Source organism: Triturus cristatus, chromosome 3_2, assembly GCF_964204655.1.
Source record: "Triturus cristatus chromosome 3_2, aTriCri1.1, whole genome shotgun sequence".
Lineage (NCBI taxonomy): Eukaryota > Metazoa > Chordata > Amphibia > Caudata > Salamandridae > Triturus > Triturus cristatus.
Window position 1 is genome coordinate 341154128 of NC_140584.1, and position 24297 is coordinate 341178424.

Below are 24297 nucleotides of genomic sequence, written 5' to 3' on the forward strand. Positions count from 1 at the left end.
TGGTTTACATTCCATGTCCTTACATAGGAGTAACTTTCGATGGCATGCCTTTGCATTTGCAGTCCTTTACATCAAAGATATGTAGCTAAGTATTACCCTAAATATCTAATTCTTTCATGTATTTATATTAATAATACATATTATTCATAGTATATATACCATAATTTACACATATATGTATACTTCATATATATTATTTACATATATAGAAAATCCTCAATAATGCAGTTTAATTATTTCAGTTAATTGTATTATTTACATTAATTTTTATTTTTAAAATACACTATTTAATTTGAATATTTTAAAATATTGAGGTTAGTTATTAAATTAAATTAATTTAAATTGTTTTTAAAATACCAATACCTGTACATAATTCCCTCACTAGCCCTCTAGACTATCCACCCCTGAATTTATAAACCTTCTTACTACCCCAGTACACTACCCATACCTGACCCCTAAAAACTACTTAACACCCCATTACACTACCCACACCTGAATCCTGAAAATCCTTTACTTACCCATACACAGCCAATCCACGAACCATAAATAAACCTTACTATCATTATACACTTCCCATTCCTGAGCCTTAAAAACCACTCACAACCCCTAAACACTACTCATCCTTGAGCCCTTAACACCCTAATACTACTACACACCACCCTTCCATGAACACTAAAAACATAACATTTAAGTGTATTTTATGTGTATAATATTAGGAGTGTGGGACATTTGTGAATTTGAGTTCGCACACAATTGCAAAATGTTTTCAAAATTATGCAAAATTACTTGTAATTACTCAAAATGCAAATCTGTCAATCTGTGCTATATTTCATCACAAAATGTGTCTTTGCATCATTTTTTGGCACAATAATGCATTTCGCCCTAAAATATAGTGCAGAAAATGCCTTCTACTAAAACTGCTTTTACCCTTTTATATCACTTTTACAATCTAAAATAATATTATTTACAATAATAGTTATGACATTGCAAATCCTATCTTTTGTGAGAACACAGTGAATGGTAGAGTGGCGAGTTATAGTTAATGTAGTGTGGCTAACGAGTTAAATACACTGTTTAATGGAGAGGCATGAGTTATAATAACTTTGAGATGTTGCGTAGTTTATAAATTAAAGGTATACGTTTACAATTTTCAATTTTAGTGTAGTTTAAGTTTTGTTTGTAGTCAAAGAAAAATAAAGTTATATCCATTTAAAGATGGTGCATATCTTATAAATGTAAGATATAACTATAATTTTATACGCAATGTTTTTGTATAGTAAGTTTGGTCTGTATAGAAAGAATATGTAGAGTTCTCCTAATCATGACAAAGCTTTAACCTTCGTTTTTCAATTTTTAATAAAAATTTGTTCCAAATTGTAGAGTTTACTGTTGTCAAGTGGAGAGTGATGAAGTGGAGTGTGATACAGTAGTGTGGAGGAGAGTGTTGTACAGTGTAGTGTTGTAGAGTGTACTGTCGTCGAGTGGAGTACCATGCAGTGGAGTAGAGTGGAGTGTGATACAGGTGAAAGGTGTAGTGTGGAATGATTCAAAGGGTAGTGTTGTGGAGGGGAGGGGTCAAGAGTTGACTGTGTAGAGTGGAGTGTGGTGCAGTGGAGTGGGGTAGAGTGGAGTGGTGCAGAGGGGAGTTGAGTTGAGTGGAATGCTGCAGAGTAGAGTGAAGTAGAGTAGAGTAGAGTAGAGTAGAGTGGTGAGGCATAGTATACAGCATAGTAAAATGTTTACAATGCAGTGGTGTGTTGTACAGTACGGTGACAGGGAGTGGACTAGAGTGGACATGCATATTGTCGAGTAAAGTATTATAATATTGGAGTGGCGCCTTGTATAGTACAGTGGAGTGGTGTGTCGCAGAGAGTTGGAAAGTGTCATAGTGTGCAGTAGAGTGTTGTACACTGGGATCTAGTGGCATTGAGGGGAATAGAGGGTTGTACAGTGTAGTGTTGGGGCATAGGGTGAAGTATAGTGTTGTATAGTGGCATAGAATGTGTTATAGTTTTGTAGAGGGGAGTTGCATAGAGTGGAGCAGAGTTTGGTACAGCAGGTTGATAGAGTCTTGTACAGTGCCATAGAGTGATGTAAAGTATTGTGCAGTGGAGCACAGTGGAGTCGAGTACAATGAAGTGGTGTAGCATAGAGTGGAGTAGCATGTTCTAGAGTACAGTGGTGTGGACTCGAGTAGAGTGGAATGGAGTAGTGTACAGTGGAGTAAAGTATTGAAGAATGGAGTGGTGTGTAATACAGTAGAGTGGAGTGGAGTGGTGTTTTGTAGAGTGCTGGAAAGTGCCGTAGAGTGGAGTAGAGTAGAGTGACACAGAGTGGATTAAAGTGTTCTACAGTGAAGTAGCATGGGGTACAGTATGGCAGAGTGAAGTGGGATAGACTGTCATACAGTTGAGTAGAGTACACTGAAGTGGTGTAGAGTGCAGCACTGGAGTGCAGTAGAGTAAAGTGGAGTGATGTCTCATACAATAGAGCATATTAAGTCGGGTGGAGCAGCACAGAGGGCGTTGCATGTTGTAGATTGGGGTATAGTGTTATAAAGTGCTATAGAGTAAAGTAGAGTGTTGTACACTGGTATTGACAGGAGTACATTGTTGTACAGTGTAGTGCTATACAGTAGAGAATAGTGTGGTATAGTGAAGGGGCATAGACTGTTGTTGAGTGGACTATCGTGTTGCTGAGAGAAGCACTGTGGCGTGACGTCGAGTGTAGTTAGGTAAATTGGAGTGGCGTAGAATGTAGTAGCGCACAGTGGAGTGGTATAGAGTGGAGTGACGTACAGTGCAATAGAGTACAGTGGATTACCATACAGTGGAGTGGCGTATAGAGAAATGGCATAGAGTGGAATAGCATAAAGTGGAGTGGGATAGAGTGGAGTTACTTACAATGGAATAGCATAGAGTACAGTGTCATAGAGTGGAGCGGCATACAGTGGGATAGTGGACAGTACAGTAGCATACACTGAAATAGCGTAGAGTGAACTAGCATACAGTGGAGTAGCATACAATGCAGTGGTGTACACTGGAGTGCCGCAGAGTGGAGTTCTGTGTATATTGGAATATCAGACAGTGGAGTGGTGAAGAGTGGAGTAGTGTACAGTGGAGTGGCGTAGAGTGGAGTGGTGTACAGTGGAGTAGCTTACAATGGAATATCGTTCGGTGGAGTGGGGCACAGTGGAGTGGGATAGAGTTGAGTGGCATAGAGTCAAATAGCGAAGAGTTGAGTGGCGTAGAATGTAGTTGTATGCAGTCAAGTAAATTGGAGTAGTGTCTCATACAATAGAGTATATTAAGTGGGGTAGAGCAGCGCAGAGAACGTTGCGTGTCGTAGAGTAGGGTATAGTGTTATAAAGTGCTATAGAGTAAAGTAGAGTGCTGTACACTGGTATTGACAGGAGTATATTGTTGTACAGTGTAGTGCTATACAGTGAAGAATAGTGTGGTATAGTGAAGGGGCATAGACTGTTGTTGAGTGGGCTATTTGGTTGCTGAGAGAAGCACCGTGGCGTGGAGTGGAGTTAGGTAAATTGGAGTGGCATAGAATAGAGTAGCATACAGTGGAGTGGCATAGAGTGAAGTGGCGTACAGTGCAATAGAGTACAGTGGATTGACGTACATTGGAGTGGCGTATAGTGAAATGGCACAGAGTGGAATAGCATAAAGTGTAGTGGGGTAGAGGGGAGTTACTTACCATGGAATAGCATAGAGTACAGTCTCATAGAGTGGAGCGGCATACAGTGGGATAGTGGACAGTACAGTAGCATACACTGAAATAGCGTACAGTGAACTAGCATACAGTGGAGTAGCATACAATGCAGTGGTGTACACTGGAGTGCCGCAGAGTGGAGTGCTGTGTATATTGGAATATCATACAGTGGAGTGGTGAAGAGTGGAGTAGTGTACAGTGGAGTGGCGTAGAGTGGAGAGGTGTACAGTGGAGTATATTACATTGGAATATCGTTTGGGGGAGTGGGCACAGTGGAGTGGGATAGACTTGAGTGGCATAGAGTCAAATAGCGAAGAGTTGAGTGGCGTAGAATGTAGTTGTATGCAGTCGAGTAAATTGGAGTAGTGTCTCATACAATAGAGTATATTAAGTGGGGTGCAGCAGTGGAGAGGGCGTTGTGTGTTGTAGAGTAGGGTATAGTGTTAAAAAGTGCTATAGAGTAAAGTAGAGTGCTGCACACTGGTATTGACAGGAGTATATTGTTGTACAGTGTAGTGCTATACAGTGAAGAATAGTGTGGTATAGTGACGGGGCATAGACTGTTGTTGAGTGGGCTATTTGGTTGCTGAGAGAAGCACTGTGGCGTGGAGTGTAGTTGGGTAAATTGGAGTGGCATAGAATAGAGTAGCATACAGTGGAGTGGCATAGAGTGAAGTGGCGTACATTACAATAGAGTACAGTGGATTGACGTACAGTGGAGTGGCGTATAGTGCAATGGCATAGAGTGGAATAGCATAAAGTGTAGTGGGGTAGAGGGGAGTTACTTACTATGGCATAGCATAGAGTACAGTGTCATAGAGTGGAGCGGCATACAGTGGGATAGTGGACAGGACAGTAGCATACACTGCAATAGCGTACAGCGAACTAGCATACAGTGCAGTGGTGTACACTTGAGTGCCGCAGAGTGGAGTGCTGTGTATATTGGAATATCATACAGTGGAGGGGTGAAGAGTGGAGTAGTGTACAGTGGAGTGGCGTAGAGTGGAGTGGTGTATAGTGGAGTATCTTACAATGGAATATCATACAGTGGAGTGGTGCACAGTGGAGTGGGATAGAGTTCAGTGGCATAGAGTCGAATAACGAAGAGTTGAGTGGTATAGAATGTAGTTGTATACAGTGGAATAGTGTATAGTGGAGTGGCATAGAGAGGAATGGCATACAATGGAGTATTGTAGTGTGCAGTGGGGAGGGCGGAGAGGTGTACAATAGAATAGTAAGTAGTATAGTGGCAACGAGTGGAGTGGCATAGATTGTAGTGTGGCAAGTTGTAGTAGCTTATAATGGAGTGGTGTAGAGTACAGTGGTGTAGAATTGAGCAGAGTGGAGTGAGGTACAGTGTAGTGACAAACAGTAAAATAGAGTGGAGTGGCATGGAGTGGAGTGGCAGAAATTGAAATAGCAGTGGCACACAGGGGTGTAGCACAGTGGATTGGTGTAGATTGGAGTGGCATAGAATAGAATGATATATGGTGTAATAGCGTAGAGTGGATTGTCATGAGAAATGTTGTTTACAGTAGAAAAACCATTGATGTATTATTGTATTTGCTATATTAAGAAAGTCCTCTGTTTACGGTCTTACAAGCCTCTAGAGTGACACCCGCAAGACAGCTAGGAGTGAAAAGACATCACAATGAAGGATTGTGATTGGTTCATACAGATGTCTTTATTTAGCAAACAAAGATTCCTCCATTATTGCTCCATTAGTTAGACCTTTTTGGCTAGCTCTTTGATATTGCTGATTTTTCTGTCACCAGAATGTCATCCTCAGCCACCCAAGGAGTCCCTGGAGTGGGAATTATTTTGGATGTGGTCAGGTGGGAAAAACGTATCTGAGAAATATGTGATTTGTAAATATGTAAAAAGGAGCTCAGTAGGGGCAGCCAGAACAAGCAGTACAGCATGAGTGCCACTGAGATGTGGCGACATTTGAGGGCTGTGCACCCTCAATGCCTTGCTCAGGCTGATTTAGCCAGTGCTGCAAAGCTTGATAACTCATCAAGGGGATCCACACCTTTTCAACCTAGTGACACAGTGCCTGCCCTGGTACTAACCACTCAAGCAGATAACAACTCTGCTTATCTGAAAAAAACCTTTTTTGCTGCACTTGCAAACAGATCCTTATTTTATCTTCTGAGACAAGCAGGGCTGCACAGGACAGGCTTGTCCAGGATCATAAAAGGCCACCTAGGCAGTGTTTGTTTAAAACTTTTTTTTTTTAGTTTTTTCTCCTCTTTGGTATGAAGGGGATGTTTTTTTTAAACTCCTAGTTTCTTGTTTTTGCTGTACCCTTTTTTACCATTTTGCTGCTAGGCCTTTCCCCCCAGTCCTAAGCATTTTTTTTTACTATTTTGCGTAGTTTGCGCAGACGTCTCCATAACTTTTTGTCCACATACTCTATCCACACCAAATCTGTGTCTTATTTTTCCAGCATCCTGGTGATTCTAAAGATAAACAGGATTTGTAGATTCCCATGAAGGCGACTGGGAAATTAGCCAAAATGTAGCTAAATATTGGGTTTTGGGGGGAAACTGGGAAAAAAGTGCAGCAGAAGAAAGCATCTGTTTTTTCCTACAAATGGCATCAACAGAATGTTTATGGTGTTAAAATCACCATCTTACCAGTTTTCAGGAACAGGAAGATTTGATTCAGAAAACCGAATTTTTTTAGCACAGTTTTAGTATTTTACTGGGAGATAGCCTATTTACCTATTTTATGTGTTTTAACCTCCTTCAGGTTTGTGGTGGAAAGGGGCGTAAAACCCATGGTGAATCCTGTACAGCTATACATTTCTGAAAACAAGGTGTAATTTGTGTAGGTCCTTCAAGGTTTTTCAATAGAAAGTAGCAGTTGAAATAAGCAAATATTGAAATTGAGTTGAAAAGGACAGCCATGTCTGTCTACTTTTTCATCTGTAACTTGTTACTATGGCAGATTTTCTAAAGCAATATACTGTTATGTCTGCTGGACCCTTATGGTTGCGAGGATATATAGGGATTGTAGGTTCTCCAAGAACCTGAGGTACCCAGAGCAAACAAACGAGCTGCATCTTAATATAGTTTTTCATACAGCAATTTATATTGTAAATTATAAATAATGAAAAAAGGGTATGAAGGAAAACTCTGTATTTCTACAATATACACTGAATACTGAGTTTAGGGGCAGTGGTTGTTTGTGCATCTCTGATTTTATGGGTATCCATACTGGCATGTGTTTCAGAGAGTGCTTTGTAAAATGTCTTCTGTGTCACACACTTGCTTACATTTGAAAGGCGGAAACATAGAGAAATTCAATTGATAATAATAAATGTTTTGCTATTCTGTAGTCCCACATTCTCTCGATAATAATGGTACCCCGCTTGGTAGCGGGGCCTTGAATCTGCGATACAAAACACCCCAAAACGTGATCTAGAAGACATATTGCACCCAGCAGAATCCATGTCTTTTTTTTTCAAGGTAGATAGGTGTAGATATTGGGCCCCAGCTCAGCCAGCACCTAGGTAAACCAACCAAACCAGCACATTTTTTAGATCTAGAATACTGGGGGAGTCCAGGGTGGTGTGACTTGCGTGGCTCTCACCAGGTTTTTTTCACCAAGAATCCTGTGAAAAGCTCAAACTTTACCTAAAAACCATTTTCCTTGCATTTTTGTGAGGAAAAGCCCTGAAATTTGCATTCAAGTTCCCTACCAACCAGCATCCCCCCAAGTCTCCCAAGAAAAACAGAGCCTCCCTCATGTGAGTAGGACAGGAAAGGGTGCCAAACACAATGCAGACTCGTCACATTTTTCATGAGAAAAATATGTGTTTTTTGCAATATGAGTAGCTGTGGATTTTGGGCCCCAGCTCAGCTGTCATGGAGAGAAACTAATCTCACACAGAAATTAAGGGATAGAAGGAAATAGTCCCACTTAGACCTCCTGCAACAACTCTATAACCTCATAATAGAAGAGGGTCTCTGTACTGGGATAGCTGTAAACAGAAGTGGGGGAATCACACAGGAGTGTTAAAACTGCCCTTACACACAGCAAACTGTGTCATGCTTCATCATAGGGCTGCTAGCACACCTCCGCACAAGCCAACTTTGGAGGTCGAGCAATAGGGAGGGGGAAGACAATACAACAGATAAGTGATAATAATATGGGATCACAAGTGAACATAGGTGCAGAAACAGTGAGTAAATCTGGTCACAGGGAGTCCTTATTACAATTTTAATATTGGGTACCCTGTCCAGGGTAAAATGGTCACACCAGGACCAGTGGATGGTGGTATTGGAACTTATTATCAGTCACCAACCCCTCCACTCTGCAAAACCGTCGACATGTTTCAGCCGGCAAAATACAATACCCCGGCTTTGATCAGAACTCACTAGAATATGATCCCATGGGTACTAACCCTACCTCCTTATGACCCAGGGGTGAAGGAAAGCCACCCTTCTGAGTAACTGCTCAGATTAAATGTGGTAGAGCCCCTTACTCTCCAAGAGGAACCTGTAACAGAAATAACTGAACTGGTGTGAACCCCCCCAAAAGACAGCAAATTGTTAAGGGCGTGAAAGGACCAGAACAGGCCAAAACAAAGCAGTATAGTGCCCGGAGGTGTAATTATATAAAATAAAACGTCCCTGAAAGTGCGGGTATGTTGCACATGTAAATAATAAAGGTAAGACCAATATTACTAATATTGAGCTGGCATCATTTCCAGGAGACAGGAAAAAACACCATCATGCACATCGTTAGGCTTACCGAGTTCATTTAAAATCTAAACTTGAACTGGCGGGGGAGTGAGGACAACTCCCTATAGTCACACTCTGTGAGACATGAGAATAAAAGATAACATCATGAGAGAAAAAACAGAGAGTCATTAGTAAGCGAAAACCCATCCAAATGTGGCGGGAAAGCAGATCTAGTTCACCCATTAGGTATAGTGCGGTAGACACGGACCCCCCAGTAGAGCTTTTGCACTGCGAGGGGTAGCCAAGAGCGTCTGTTAGAGTGGTAACCCTGTGCCCAAAGGCTTGAGCTCTCACCTCGACCCACCACTGGTCTGTCAGATAAGGACACCCCACTTACTTCATCAAGGTGAGCTGTAGCATCAAATGTGTCTCTCCCAGCACCGCATAGAAGTGAAGTGCAATGCTGCCGAGGCCCTGTTTCAATCCCCCGGGCACAGCCTACGCACTCGTCATCTGGTCTGTCCAACTAGAGCGTCACCCATCTTGGTAGAGGCGTGCTCTAGCACGTATGTACACTAGATGAGTGCAGGAGGGAGTTTAACCCAAAGTGCTCGGGCCCGAGGACCAAGCTACAGACAATGATGAAAAATGCTCCTCCCCGCCGAATGAACATAGGCGTGTGGGGCCAACTAAAGGCATGCGGTAATGTCAGTTCCTAGAAAACCGGAGGACACTACTGTCATAAAACGGAGTAGACATTCTGTCAATGATGTGAACCAAATACTACTGCAGGGGTAGATCTCACTGTCCCTGCATGAAAAAACCCTTTGTAGGTATAGAAAGGAAAACCCTCCTAATGCAGAATATAATGCCAGCTAGAAGTATACAAGTGACACAAGTGGGACCGGTCATAAACCGTAGAGGGCATAAAGAGGGAAATTTTACAGTGAATAAAGACACAGGCATGGATAAAGTGGGGGATTGTAGGTATATGGGATTCTATGGATTCCTACAGATTATTCAAGCTGTTCCAAAGTATGTCATCATTCAGGCCCTTGTGATCCCATATTATTGTCACAAATCTGTTGTATTGTCTTCCCCCTCTCTATTGCTCCACCTCCAGCGTTGGCTTGCACGGAGGTGTGCTAGCAGCCCTATGATGAAGCATGACACAGTTTGCTGTGTGTGAGGGAAGTTTTAACACTCCTATGTGATTCCCCCACTTCTGTTTACAGCTATCCGAGTACAGAGTCCCTCTTCTATTTTGTGGTTATGGAGAGAAACCAACCAAACCTGCATATTTTTGAAAACTAGACACATGGGTAGTCCAGAATCGGGTGACTTAAATGCCTCTCGCCAGGTTTGTTTAGCCAGATTCCTGTGCAGTGCTCAAACGTTGCATAATAAAACACATTTTCCTTGCATTTTTGTGAGGAAAAGCCCTGAAATCTGCATGGAGCTGCAAGTTTTCTACCACACAGCATTCCCCCAAGACTCCCAAGAAAAACACATGTGGTTAGGATAGGAAAGGGTGCCAAACACAATGTAGACACTTCACATTTTTCATGTGAAAAAGAAGTCTTTTTGCAATGTGGGTAGCACAACTCAGCCATCATGGAGAGAAAACAACTAAACCAGCACATTTTTTTAAATTAGACACTCGGGTAGTCCAGAGTGGGGTGACTTGCGTGGCTCTCAACAGGGTTTTGTTACCCAGAATTCTGTTGGAAGCTCAAACTTTGCCTAAAAAAACATTTTCCTTGTATTTGTGTGAAAAAGTCCTAAAATCTGCAGGCACTCACAAATTTTCTACCACCCAGAATTCCGCAAAGTCTCCTTAGAAAAACGGCACCTCACCTAGGCCAAGTGCGTTCAGCATGAAAGGGCGCCAAACACAAGGTAGACACATTACATTTTTCCTGTGATAAGCGATGCCATTTTTGCAATGTAGGTAGCTATGAATTCTGGGCCACAGCTCAGCCGGCACCTTGAGAAACCAAAAAACCAGCACATTTTTGAAAAACTAAACACCCAGGGTAGGCCAGGGAGGGTTGATTTGCGTAGCTCTCTGCAGATTTTGCTACCCATAATCCATCTCAAACTTTGCCCAAAAAAACATCTTTTCCTTGAATTTCTGTGTTGAAAAGTTCTGATAACGTCAGGCAGTCACAAGTTTCCTACCACTCAGCGTTCCCTCAGATCTCCCAAGGAAACAGTGCCTCACTTGTGTGGGTTGGCCAAATGCCTACGACAAGAAAGGGTGTGAAACATTTCACATTTTCCAAGTGAAAAACAATGTGTTTTTGGAAATGTGAGTATCTGTGGAATTTGAGAGCAAACTCAGGCGGCAACTAGGGAAACCTACCAAACTTGGTGGCTCTCACCAGGTTTTTACCCAGATTCCTGTGCAATGCTTGAACCACAAATTTCCTACCACCCAGCGTTCTCCCAAGTCTCCCAAGAAAAACAGTCCCTCACTCATGTGGGTAGGACAGGAGATGGTGGCAAACACAATGTAGACACATCACATTTTTCATGTGAAAAAGATGTGTTTTTTGCAATGTTGGTATCAGTGGATTTGGGCCCCAGCTCAGACGTCACCAAGAGAAACCAACCAAACTAGCACATTTTTTAAAATGTGCTAGTTTGTCCCAGTGTCCCTATAGGACACTGGGAAACAGGGCTGCTATTTCGCTTACGGGCAAGCACTATGAAATATTTACTATATTTCCCTCTGGGCTATACTGCTGATCTCGATGTACTGCCCTGCCCATGCAACGCACATAGTAATCAAACAATGTTGCATTTTTTATTCTTTTGTAGTTTTTATTCTAAATTCACAAAAGATTTTTTGATACCTTTTTTTTAAAAAACGCGCTATTTTCGACTTCAGAGCAGCCTACATGGAAGTGTTTAAACTGGAGGATGATGAATTAATTTTCCTCGTTGGTTCATTCCTGAAGTCAGCTGTACGGTCATGCAGAACTATGTGTGCCCAATGACGGTTGTCAGAACTGTATATTATCGTAATGTTGTTAAACGCACCCTATCGATTTTGAATATATGATAAATCCCGTAAATTGTGGACCATTTTAGTCATTGTTGTAAATGAATTGTACCTTTTTGCCTTGATATGCTTCTATGTACGGATTGTTTTTACTCTTTTTATTGTGCTTTTATGGATATTCTATATTCGAATAAAGATATTTTGAATTGAATTGAATTGAATGAAAACTAGATGCACTGGTAGTCCACAGTAGAGTGATTTCAGTTCCTCTCACCAGGTTTGTTTACCCAGAGTCCTGTGCAAAGCTCAAATGTTCAAAAACATGCTACAAACATGCTAAAGAAATTGTTCAAAAACTATTTTCCTTTAATTTCTGTGAGAAAACATTCAGGAATCTGCAGGCACTGGCAGGCAAAACTTTCCTACCACCCAATGTTTCCCCAAGTCTCACATGAAAAACGATTGATTAATTGTGTGGGTAGCCAAGTGCCCGCAGGAGGAAAGAGCACCAAACACAAGACAGACACATGACATTTTCATTGGCAAAACAATATCTTTTTTGCTATGTGGGTAGCTGTGGATTTTGGGCTCCAGTTTATCCGCACCTAGGGAAACAAACCAAAGCAAATTTTGAAAACTAGGGAGTCCAGGTTGGGTGGCTTGTGTGGCTCTCACTAGGTTTTTTTTACCAAGCGTCCCATGCAAAGCTTAAATGCTGCCTAAATAACACATATTCCACACACATTTTTCTGTGAAAAACAATGTGTTCTTTGCAATGTGGGTAACTGTGGATTTTGGGTCCCAGCTAAAGCTGGCACCTAGGGAGACCTACTAAAGCAGCAGATTTTCAAAAACTAGACTCCCAGGGGAGTCCAGGGTGGCGTGACTTGTGTGGCTCTCACCAGATTGTTTTACCCAGAATCCTGTGCAAAGCTCAAACTTTGCGGAAAAAAACATATTTTCATTTAATGTCTTTGAGAAAAAGTACTGGAATCGGCAGGCAACCATAAATTTCCTACCACCCAGTGTTTTCCCCCAAAACAAACGGTACATCACTTGTGTGGGTAGGCCAAGTGCCTGTGACAGTAAAGAGTGAAAAACAATGTATTTTTTGCAATGTGGGTAGCTGTGGATTTTGGGCCCCAGCTCAGCCAGGACCTTGGAAAACCTACCATATCAGCACATTTTTCAAAACTAGACACTTGAAGTAATCCAGCGTGGTGTGACTTGCGTGGCTCACACCAGTTTTTTTATCCAGAATCGTGTGCAAAGCATAAACTTTGCCTAAAAACATATTTTCCTTACATTTCTGTGAAGAAAAGTCCTGGAATCTACATGGAACCACAAATTTCCTACCACCCAGCATTCCCCCAAGTCTCCCGACCAAAACGGTGCCTTACTTGTGTGGGTAGGTCAAATGCTCGTGACAAGAAAGAGCACTAGACACAGTGTGGACATATCACATTTTTCCTGTGAAAAACTATGTGTTCTTTGCAACCATACCAGCATATTTACTGAAAACTTAATATGGGGGAGTCCAGAGTGTGTTGACTTGTGTGGCTCTCACCAGGTCCTTTTACCCAGAGTCCCGTGCTAAGTTCAATTTTGCCTAAAAAACACATTTTCCATGCATTTCTTTGAGTAAATGTCCTTGAATATGCATGGGACCAATCTTTTTCTACCACTCTGCATTCCCGCTAGTCTCCTGAGAAAAAGAGTACCTCATTTGTATGGGTAGGCCAAGTACCTGCAACAGGAAAGAATGCCAAACTCAATGTCAATACGTCACATTTTTCATGTGAAAAACAATGTGTTTTTTGCAATGTGGATAGCTGTGGGTTTTGGGCCCCAGTTCAGCTGGCACATACGGAAACCCACAAAAGTAGCACATCTTTAAAAACTAGACACCCAGGGGAGTCCAGGGTGGGGTGACTTGCGTGGCTCCCACCAGGTTTTTTTATCCAGAATCTTCTGCAAAGCTTAAACTTTTCCTAAAAAACATATTTTCCTAACATTCTTGTAAGGAAAATGTCCTGGAATCTACATGGAACAACAAAGTTCCTAGCGTTCAGCATTCTCCCAAGTCTCCCGAGAAAAACAGTGCCTCCCTTCTGTATGTAGACCAAGTGCCTGTGACAGAAAACAGCGCCAAACATAACATAGACATATCACATTTTTCATGTGAAAAATTATGTGTTTTTTGCAATGTGGGTAGCTATAGGCTTTGAACCCCAGCTCAGCCAGCACCTTGGAAAATCTACGAAACCAGCACATTTTTTTAAAACTAGACACTGGGGGTGTCCAGGCTGGGGTGACTTGGGTGGCTCTCATCAGGTTTTTTTAACCCAGAACCCAGTGCAAATCTCAAACTTTGCCTAAAAGAACATTTCTGTGAGGAAAAGTACTGCCATCTGGAGGCAGCCACAAATTTCCTAACACCAAGTGTTTTCGTGAGTCTCCTTGTGTGGGTAGAACAAGTGCCTGCAACAATAAAGAGTGCCAAACACAATGTAGACACATCACAATTTTCATGTGAAAAACAATGTGTTCTTTGCAATGTGGGTAGCTGTGGGTTTTGGGACCCAGTTCAGCCGGCACGTAGGGAAACCTACCAAAGCAGCCCATTTTTGAAAACTAGACACCCTGGGGTGTCCAGGGTGGGGTGACTTGTGTGGCTCTCACCAGGTACTTTTTACCCAGAATCCTGTACAAATCTCAAATTCTGCCTAAAAGAAAATTTCTGTGGGAAAAGTACTTAAATCTGCAAGCAGCCACAAATTTCCTAACACCCAGTGTTTTCCCAAGTGTACCGAGAAAAACGGTGCCTCACTTGTGTGGGTAGGTCAAGTGCCCGCTACAAGAAAGAGCGCTAAACACAATGTATACACATCACATTTTTCATGTAAAAAAACTATGTGTTTTTTGCAATATGGGTAGCTATGGATTTTTGGCCCCAGGTCAGTCGGCACCTAGGGAAACCAACCAAACCAGCATGTTTACTGAAAACTAGACATCAGGGGAGTCCAGAGTACGTTGACATGCATGGCTCTTACCAGGTTGTTTTACCCAGAGACCCATGCAAAGCACATATTTTACCTAAAAACATATTTTCCTTGCATTTCTATGAGGAAATGTCCTGGAATCTGTATTGGACAATACATTTTTACCACTCAGCGTTCCCTCTAGTCTCCTGCGACAAAGAGTGCCTCACTTGTATGGGTAGGCCAAGTACCTCCAACAGGAAGGGGTGCCAAACATAATGTCAACACATTACATTTTTCCTGTGAAAAACAATGTGGCTAGCTGTGGATTTTGGGCCCCAGCTCAGCCGGCACGTAGGAAAACCTACCAAAGCAACACATTTTTAGAAACTAGATACCCAGCGGAGTACAGGGTGGGGCAACTTGCATGGCTCCCACCAGGTTTTTTTATCCAGAATCTTCTGGAAAGCTTAAACTTTGCCTAAAAAACATATTTTCCTCACATTCCTGTCAGGAAAATGTCCTGGAATCTGCATGGAACAACACATTTCCTAGCACCCAGCATTCCCCCAAGTCTCCCGAGAAAAACAGGGCCTCACTTCTGTATGTAGGCCAAGTGCCTCTGACAGGAAACAACGCCAAACATAACATAGACATATCACATTTTTCATGTGAAAAATTATGTGTTTTTTGCAATGTCGGCAGCTGTGGACTTTGGGCGCAGCTCAGCCGGCACCTAGGGAAACCAACCAAACCTGCACATTTTTGGAAACTAGATGCACTGGGGGGAGGTCCAGGGTGTGATGACCTCTGTGGCTCTCACCGAGTGTTTTTACCAAGAATCCCATGCAAAGCTCAAATTTTGTCCAAACAACACATTTTCCCTGCATTTCTTTAGGAAAACGTCCTGGAATAAGCATGGAACTACCAATATCCCACTACACACCACTCCCCCAAGTCTCCGAGAAAAATAGTGCCTCACTTGTGTGGGTAGGAAAGTACCTGAGACAGTACATTTTCAAAATCTAGGGGCCTGATTCACAGAACTAAATTAAGACAAAATCTTAAACTTACTACCATTTTGGTATTCACAGAAGGCACTTACTAATTTTGTTATTCACAGAAGGCACTTACTCATTTTGGTATTCACAGAAGTTAGTAGTCCTAACTTTAAGACTCCTAAATGCCTTCTGTGAATATCGAAAGTCTTAAAATTCGGATTTTTCTCAATTTAGTAGTAGTATAGTTAGGACTCCTAACTTTAGGACTCCTAAATGCCTTCTGTGAATACCGAAAGTCTTAAAAGCAGGATTTTTCTCAATTTAGTAGTAGTAAAGTTAGGAGTCCTAACTTTAGGACTCCTAAACTGAGAAAAATCCTAATTTTAAGCCTTTCTGTATTCACAGAAGGCATTTAGGAGTCCTAACGTTAGGACTCCTAACTTCTGTGAATACCGAAATGAGTAAGTGCCTTCTGTGAATACCAAAATGAGTAAGTGCCTTCTGTGAATATGAAAATGGTAGTAAGTTTAGGATTTTGTCTTAAGTTAGTTCTGTGAATCGGGCCCTAGATGCCCAGAGTAATCCAGGATGTGGTAATTTATGTGGCTCGCACCAGATGTTATTACCCAGAATGCCATGGAAATCTCAAAAATTGCCTTAAAAAACACACTTTCCTTGCATTTTCATGAGGGAAAGTCCTGGGATCTGCATAGAAGCACAAATTTCCTACCAACCAGCATTCCCCCAAGTCTCCCGAGAAAAACGTTCCCTCACTTGTGTGGGTAAGCCAAGTGCCCAGGAAAGGGCACCAAACACAACCTAGACACTTCCCAACATTGTGGGCCTGATTATGAGTGCAGCGGTCTTCCGACTGCTGCAGTTGGAGTAGCGCAGCAGTTGCGGTCCATCGTCTGCCGTATTACGACTTTCAAAGTCGTATCAGCGGTGGACTGCCACCTGAACCAGGGAATGATTGTTCCCTGGCGGTGGCGTAGCTGCGCCACAATGTAACATGCTCCTCAGTGGGAAAGGGACAGTAAAAGGCTGGCGGTGCAGAAACATACCCCTGGCCATAGGGATGCATTGAAGGGGGCACAACCTGTGCCCCACATATGCTTGCACCCCAAATCCAGCACAGCATGGACATCACCGTCCATGCCGTGCTGGAACATTTTTGCTGTTCCCATTTCAGTGCCTGTTTTTTGGCATGGCCATGGGAAAGGCAAAGGACCGTCTGCCTTACTTGAGTTCAACTCGTAATAAGGTGGGTGGTTCTTGAGCGGCTTTGGCTCAGCCCTGCCGACAGAGAGCCGGCGCAACTGCGTCAAAGTCGCAATCAGGCCTGAGTTTTTTTAAATGTGGGTAGCTGTGGATTCTGCGCCCTAGCTCACCTGGCACCTTGAGAAACCTAGCATACCAGCACATTTTCTAAAACTAGACACTCGGGGTAATCCAGGGTGGGTTGACGTGCATGGCACTCACCAGGTTTTTTATCCAGAATCCTGTGCAAAGCTCAAACTTTATGTGAGGAAATGTCCTGGAATCTACATAAAACCACACATTTCCCACCACCCAGCGTTCCCCCAAGTCTCCTTAGAAAAATGGTTTTCCAAGGTGAGCACCTGCGTTTTTGGTCCCGAGCTCAGTGGCCATCAAGGGTATCCTACAAAACCCAGACATTTCTTAAAACTAGACACCCAGAGGGCTTCAAGGAGGTGTGACTTGCATGGATGTTATTATTTTAGTCTAAATTGGATACAGGTTTGCACATCTCAGCAACCTGACCCCAAACAGTCACAGGTGAAGTACGTTCATCATGAATGGTAGTCAGCATGTGGACATATCTCCTGTCTGAAAATTTCACAGCTAAAAATGTATCACTACTCAAGGCACTGCACTGTCCCCTCTGAAGTTTTTTACAAGCTCTTTAGGGTAACATTTACGGTTATAGCTGACAGTTTCAAATGCAAAAGTGTCCACTTTGAGCAATTCCTTGAACAATTGCACAACAGTGTAGAAGTTATCTAAGTATAAATGGTGTCCTTTATTAAAAAGTCTTCTACCAAGTTCCTACACAATTTTCTCACTGACTCGAAAAGTGGAAAGACTACCAAGGAGGAGTCAATAATAAATTCCTACCAGTGAACACCCTGAAATAATAGACATATTCAGTACTACTCTCAGACAGCATACACATCTTGATTCCATAATTTGCCCTCTTGCTAGTAATATAATGCCTAAAAAACAAACGGCCCTTGAACAGGACCAAAGACTCATCCACGGCTATTTCGTTCCATGGAACGTAGATCTCTGAATAGCAATCAACAAAATGATCTAAGACAGGCCGAATCTTGAAGAGACGGTCACAATCATGGTGATCCCATGGAAATGCTGAAGCATTATCAACAAAATGCAGCATCCGAAGCAGAAGCAAATACCGATCGTGTCTCATTGCAGGAAATATAGCAGTTGCCATTAAGGTACCAGTAGACCAATGTGAAGCAAGCAACAGCTTCTTTATCAATCTCATCAAAAAAGTCAAACCTCAGAACTTCTTCAGCTCAACCAGCTTTGTGGGAGTCCACCGGGTAGCTCTAGTAACTATAACTATCTACTGGCGACCACCAGTCGGTGATGTATATTTTATGTCAAGCTTAGAATGCAGCATTTATTATTATGTTAACCCCTTCGCTGCGGCGCGAATTCCGCTGCAGCGCTGGGGGGGTTTGGGGGGTTTGCGGAGCCGCCATGCTCATGACGGAACCACGCCGTCATGAGTCACGGGCGAGCTGTGCTCATGACGGCGTGGTTCCGTCATGACTCCACCCACTTGCGCTGATCGCCTGCACAGGCGGGGAAACAGCGCCGCATGGGCGGAGCGGCCGCCAACGGCCGCAGCATGACGGAACCACTCCGTCATGAGCACACGGCGCCCGTGGCTCATGACGGAGTGGTTCTGTCAGAAGCATGCAAGGGGTTAAGAAGTAGAGAACTTTGGATAGTTCCCAAGTTTAGGTGTAGAGCAGCTCCTATATAGAGCACCCAACAACTCCAACAACACTGAATTTGCTCACCTCGAATGTCTGTTTTTCTAGCAAAGTTTTTAAGCATATGATTAGCATAGTGCCAACCACGCTGAGCTAGAAAGAGACAAGTGAAGTGGTCTTTCCGGATGTGGGTGATGCAGTGTACCTTTGATAGCTTTGGTTCACCTCTCTACCTCTATGTGAATAAAGTTTGCACTTTCAGAGAGCATTTTAGTCCACAGAGCTCTCAAACTATTAGAAACACGTAAAAGACGCTCTAAAATGCATGCACGGCCTTAAATCTTAGAATTTGAAGAAAAGCATATATTTTGGTTATCAGAATATGCCCGCGAATGAACCATGAAAACGTAAGTTCTGATAAGTAACAGCACGTCAAGCATTCTTGAGTACAGATAGCACAACTGCCATTGACGTCTTTTGAGGTTTGTCAGTCGTGTCAGTGAATGAATTTACTATCAAGCACGAAAGCCAGAAAGGCCACAGTTTGGTTTCTATTCTAAGAATAGATTTTAAGAACTGGTGCCTTTTACTTGTATTGCTGCCGTTTAAACAAATAATATTTTTTGCTGGATTCTCATCGATTTATTGTATTTTACCATGTTTATTCAATACTAAGAATGGGTAAACATATAGTTTAAAAAATACAGTTCAATATTTACTCTTAGCCAAAGAAAGGATAGCCATTATTTTGCATTCATAAACTTTTGTCACTATTTTGTATGTAATTAATATTAGTTTTGTCTGAAAATGTGATCCTTCAATTTCAATTTAATACGGTAGAAGAGTGCTATAGAATGCACCACTCCTGATATTAATTATACCTTTACAAATAGTTAAAAAATAATGTCCTTGCTATGAAAGGAGTAATAGGTTTTTGAATACCAAGTTCATGAACTTCTAATAGTGATGTGCCATACATGACATTGTCGCCCGATGCAGTTCTTAATTTTGTTCTCACACATATCGTCCATTTCATTTCCTTTGAGAATGGAAAAAACAGAAGTTTAAAAACCACTCCTATGGCCATCAAAAACCAACGACTTCCCTAGTCTTGGGCACACTTCCTGTTTCAAGCACACAGTCCAGACATCGTGGTTTGCAAAAAACCCACCTTCATGAGGTTTCTTCTGATACTTGTCTGGGTATTTTTTAAACAAACAAAAGACCATTCATTTTAGGCTTCTCCATTGACATGAAACATGCCAATACGTTGTGAAAAACATTATTGGGAGGAGATCTGAACAACTTGTACATTTTATGTAGTTCGAAGGATATCAAGGAGCCCTTAAAAAATCAATAAAAAGAGAAAGCCCTTGCAAATGTGTTAATAATGAAAACAGACAATCACGAATCATTCTGAGCAGAAATTAGTTCATGAATATTTTTTCCGTTCATTGACAGATTATACATTTTGTCATGTAAATTTGGAAATTGACACTGTAAGGAATCTGTGTCAGAGCCTCCCAGGACTAAGGTGACCACTTGGCATGGAGCCAAATCCAGGACAGGACTGTAAAACATTCAGGACAAAGGGTCAAAACTCAGGTCATAAATTCAGGGCGAAAAGGTAAGTTTTACGGACACATCTGAGGTGTGGCCAAACCCCACTACTTTACCAATGCAATTATTTACTAATTTATTATTACACTTACTTACAATTTTTATGCACTGTGCTATATGAGACTGCCTCTAGGTATGCTTTATTAAACAGTAAATTGATGTCCTTAAACATGGTGTCAAGGGTCTCACCCCTACCCAAATTTACCCAATCTGTATTGTAGAGAAAGGAACGGCAAGATTTTGATTATGTTTCTAAATATTTTAATACCCATGACAAAAAGTTTGGGAAATGTTAAGGTAAGTGAATTTTTCAGGTTCTGCTCATCTCACCCTCCACTAGATGTCAAACCTGAAAACATTAATGAGGCAGAGCAGATGGTGTTGGTGACAGTCTCACACTTAGGTGCTGATTCCGATCCGTTAAAAATATTCCCCGTACGAATCGTATCCGGATTTTTTTACGTACGAATCGTACAAGTCCCGTACAAACTGGCAAGTACGAATCGTATGTTAAAAAATCCATACGAATCGCATTGGGAAAATTCCCCGACACGTCCTCGGGTCGGAAAAAGTGTCCAACATGTCCCCGGACAGTTTTACGTACGAATCGGGAAACTGTAGTCCGAGTGCGCAAGTACGATCCGTCCCGTCCGTCCGAATGCACAACCGTATAGAAAAAACACCGTACGGAGCGAACTCCCATAGCAACCATGGAGACGTCCAAACATGTGCCCGCATACACGCCAAACACCCCCCCAGCCCACCCCCCCAGGTACGCGCCGTACCCCCAGCTCCCCCATGTACGCGCCGTACCCCCAGCCCCCCCATGTACGCGCCGTACCCCCAGCCCACCCCTGTAGGTACGTGCCGTACCCCCAGCCCACCCCCGCAGGTACGCGCCATACCCCCAGCCCACCCCATAGGTACGGAGCATACCCCCACCCCCGTAGGTACGGAGCGTACACCCACCCCTGTAGGTACGGTGCGGACCCCCACCCCCGTAGGTACGGTGCGGACCCCCACCCCCGTAGGTACGGAGCGTACCCCCACCCCCATAGGTACGGTGCGGACCCCCACCCCCGTAGGTACGGTGCGGACCCCCACCCCCGCACCATACCTACAGGGGTGGGGGTCCACACCGTACCTACAGGGGTGGGGGTCCGCACCGTACCTACGGGGGTGGGGGTCCGCACCGTACCTATGGGGGTCCGCACCGTACCTACGGGGGTGGGGGTCAGCACCGTACCTACGGGGGTGGGGATCCGCACCGTACCTACGGGGGTGGGCTGGGGATCCGCACCGTACCTACGGGGGTGGGGGTCCGCACCGTACCTACGGGGGTGGGCTGGGGCTACGCTCCGGACGTACGGGGGGCTGGGGGTACGGTGCAGACGTGTAGGGATGGGGGTACGGTGCGTACCGGGCCCCCTTTTTGTCGTGCATCGCGGCGTGCTTAGCTTTTCTGCCACTTTTTGGGTCCTCGTACTTGCTGATCCATAAAACGCTGCCTGACTCCGTGCGAATGTCGCGTACGTGGTGTCCCGGATCCGATTTGTGGTTATCTTTTAGCCGGTCTGTGTTTTTTACGATTCGTACGGAAATGGTGTTTCCGTACGAATCATACTTGCGGGTTTGTAAGGTGGTTTTCCCGAGTATGAATCGGACGGAGAAAACGCTCCGTCCGACGATTCGTACCCGGTTTTTCCAGGATCGGAATCGGCCCCTAAATGTCAGGAATCAGGATGCGCGTTACCCACAACTTGTCTGTACTCTCACAGCACCAGGATGACCCGAATGATACATTAGAGTGTGCATCAGGGACTCTACATTTATCTCAGAACTGGGAGCCTGATCACCAGACAGAAAAGTAAAGTGCAAGATGAATTCAAGATCAGAGGGGAGAGCCATAGCAACTGATTCAATGGGTCACTGCTAAGAACTGGAAAAGAAGGGAAAGAAGAACATTACAGAACAATTGATAAAATCAAATGGGCCCTCCATGAGTATCGTAAAGTATTGCATACATGGAGAGTAATCTCAGCAGAGCGGCCAGAAACAGAAGAAGCATTGTCAAGTTGTTAGAACAAGCAGTGCCCACCACCCTGGCAAACACTGCCTTTGTGATTGTCTATTGCTGGTGGTTCTAAAGGGCAGGCAGGGGCTAGGCCCCTTGGAACAGTGGGCCATGAGCAAATGAGAACTCTGTCCATGCCTTGAAATGCCTCTACAGTTGAGCCAACTTCCAACCAATGGTCTGGGTTATCCCTTAGTGCCAAAGAAGACGAGAATCTTCAGAATATTTGGGATGCAAATTAAACAACAAACATAGTATAAGAACATGATAAAGACTTTAAAATGTAGAAAGTGCAAAAGTGCTTCTTTAACAAATGGAAGTGTTTCAATTTAGTGTATTAGATTACAACATTGCATTAATATTTACATGAAGTGGAAGTTTATAAACATGAACTTTAAAATATTTATTAACCCTCCCTTCTGACAAATCCAAAGTGAACTAAGTGACCCAATTGTCTGGTTTCCTAATATGATGGGCAATAATATTTTTATGGCTGGTGGAACGTGATTGACCATTAAAGTGCTATTTGTGCATAGAATCCATCGTGAACTAAATTACTTGAAAGTGCTCTCAAATGAAACAAATTGATATGACTTAAATATAGCAATTTAGTCATGTGAGTGAGCTGGGATTTGAACCCAGGTTTCCTGGTCACACATAAGGGCATTTAAATCATTGTGATGTGTCGCCCCTGCACAATGCAAGGGTGACGCAATACTAAAATTAGATTTATCAAGCCACACAAGGCCAACTGGCGCGGCCCTGCATGGCTTGCTAAATCTAGAGTAATATAAGGGAGCGCAAATCGCTGTTGTGCGCTACTCTGCCCTAGGGAGGCGTTCCATGGGTGGAGCGTGGTTGTTCCCTCGCATCCATCCATGGACTTTGGTGCATTCCCTGATTTACCATAGGTGGTACACCTAGAAATGTGTCGAAAGGCAAAATGCTACACCTCCCCGGGGGGTGTCGTGACGAGGCAAAATATGTTTATTTCTCCTCATGCTTTCCTCTTTCTACATGAGCTGCAATCTGCAGGACATGTAGAAAGAGGCAAATGACACTCAGGATTGTTTTTGTGCAGGAAGCTGTCTCTACCTGTGCAAACACCATCCTGCTTACAAAGCAGGCACTCTTGCACCATAGTGCAAGGTTGCCAGCGTTGGCGCTAGGCAGCCAAAAGTGCACCAGTGCATGGAAAGGACAGGAATGCACCGTATGATGGTAAATACGGCACATTCCTGCTGTTTCCCTTTTACGCAGCGCAGCAAGGTGACTTGCTGCGTTGCGCTGCATGAAACTATGATAAAGATGCCCCATCGTGTTTTATAAGCAACTGATTAGATTACTTTCTATTCCTTGATCTACTTTAGTACCAGAGGACGGTGACTTTGTCCAATTCTGTCAGATGAATAGTAGACTGTGTTAAGTAAATACAGATCACAGGTTAATTTGACACAATATCTAAAAAACAAATGTACATAGAAAGGGTGAGGACCACATGAAGCCATATGCTAACATCACTGGCTTTCTCAGACTTTACATAGCTCATCAACGCAATAATCAAAATGTATCAAAAATAAGTATGGTTACTGTGATCCTGCGTTCAATTGGGACTAGGTCAGTGAGCATGGAGGCGGAATCATAGTTGTGGCTAAAAAGACAATTTACTCAGTAACTATTTTATTGCTCTTCCACCATCAGGTAACTGCATATAAAATTATTCACACCTTAAATGAGAAATAAATACAAGTAAAACTAATCTGTGGGAAATACACTATTTTATATTTTGAAACCTCTGTTGATTGATGTGATCACAGCAGATGTATGTGCAGGCAACCAGAGGCACATGGAATTATTTTGTTTACCGATGTACAGCAAATGCTTTATTGCTATTTTCTGTTTTTTTTTTACTTTATTGATTAATTTCAAAACAATTAAAGTACCATACATGTATAGCTTATGACTAGTACATAATGTACATTACTGTCCATTTTTTCATTTATAACATCACATAGGCATCTGCAGCTAGTTTTCTACTGTATTGCATATGACCAGGTCCCCTGACATTTGTATACTGTGCTTACTACTCAGCAATAGATGCTGTGCCAGTATCTGTCCCAGTGAGTTGTGGGGATATATTGTGCCTTGTTTGTGAGTCTGCCATGGTCTGTAGCTCAAGCAGGTATGAACGAAGCAGCTGCCATATATCGGTT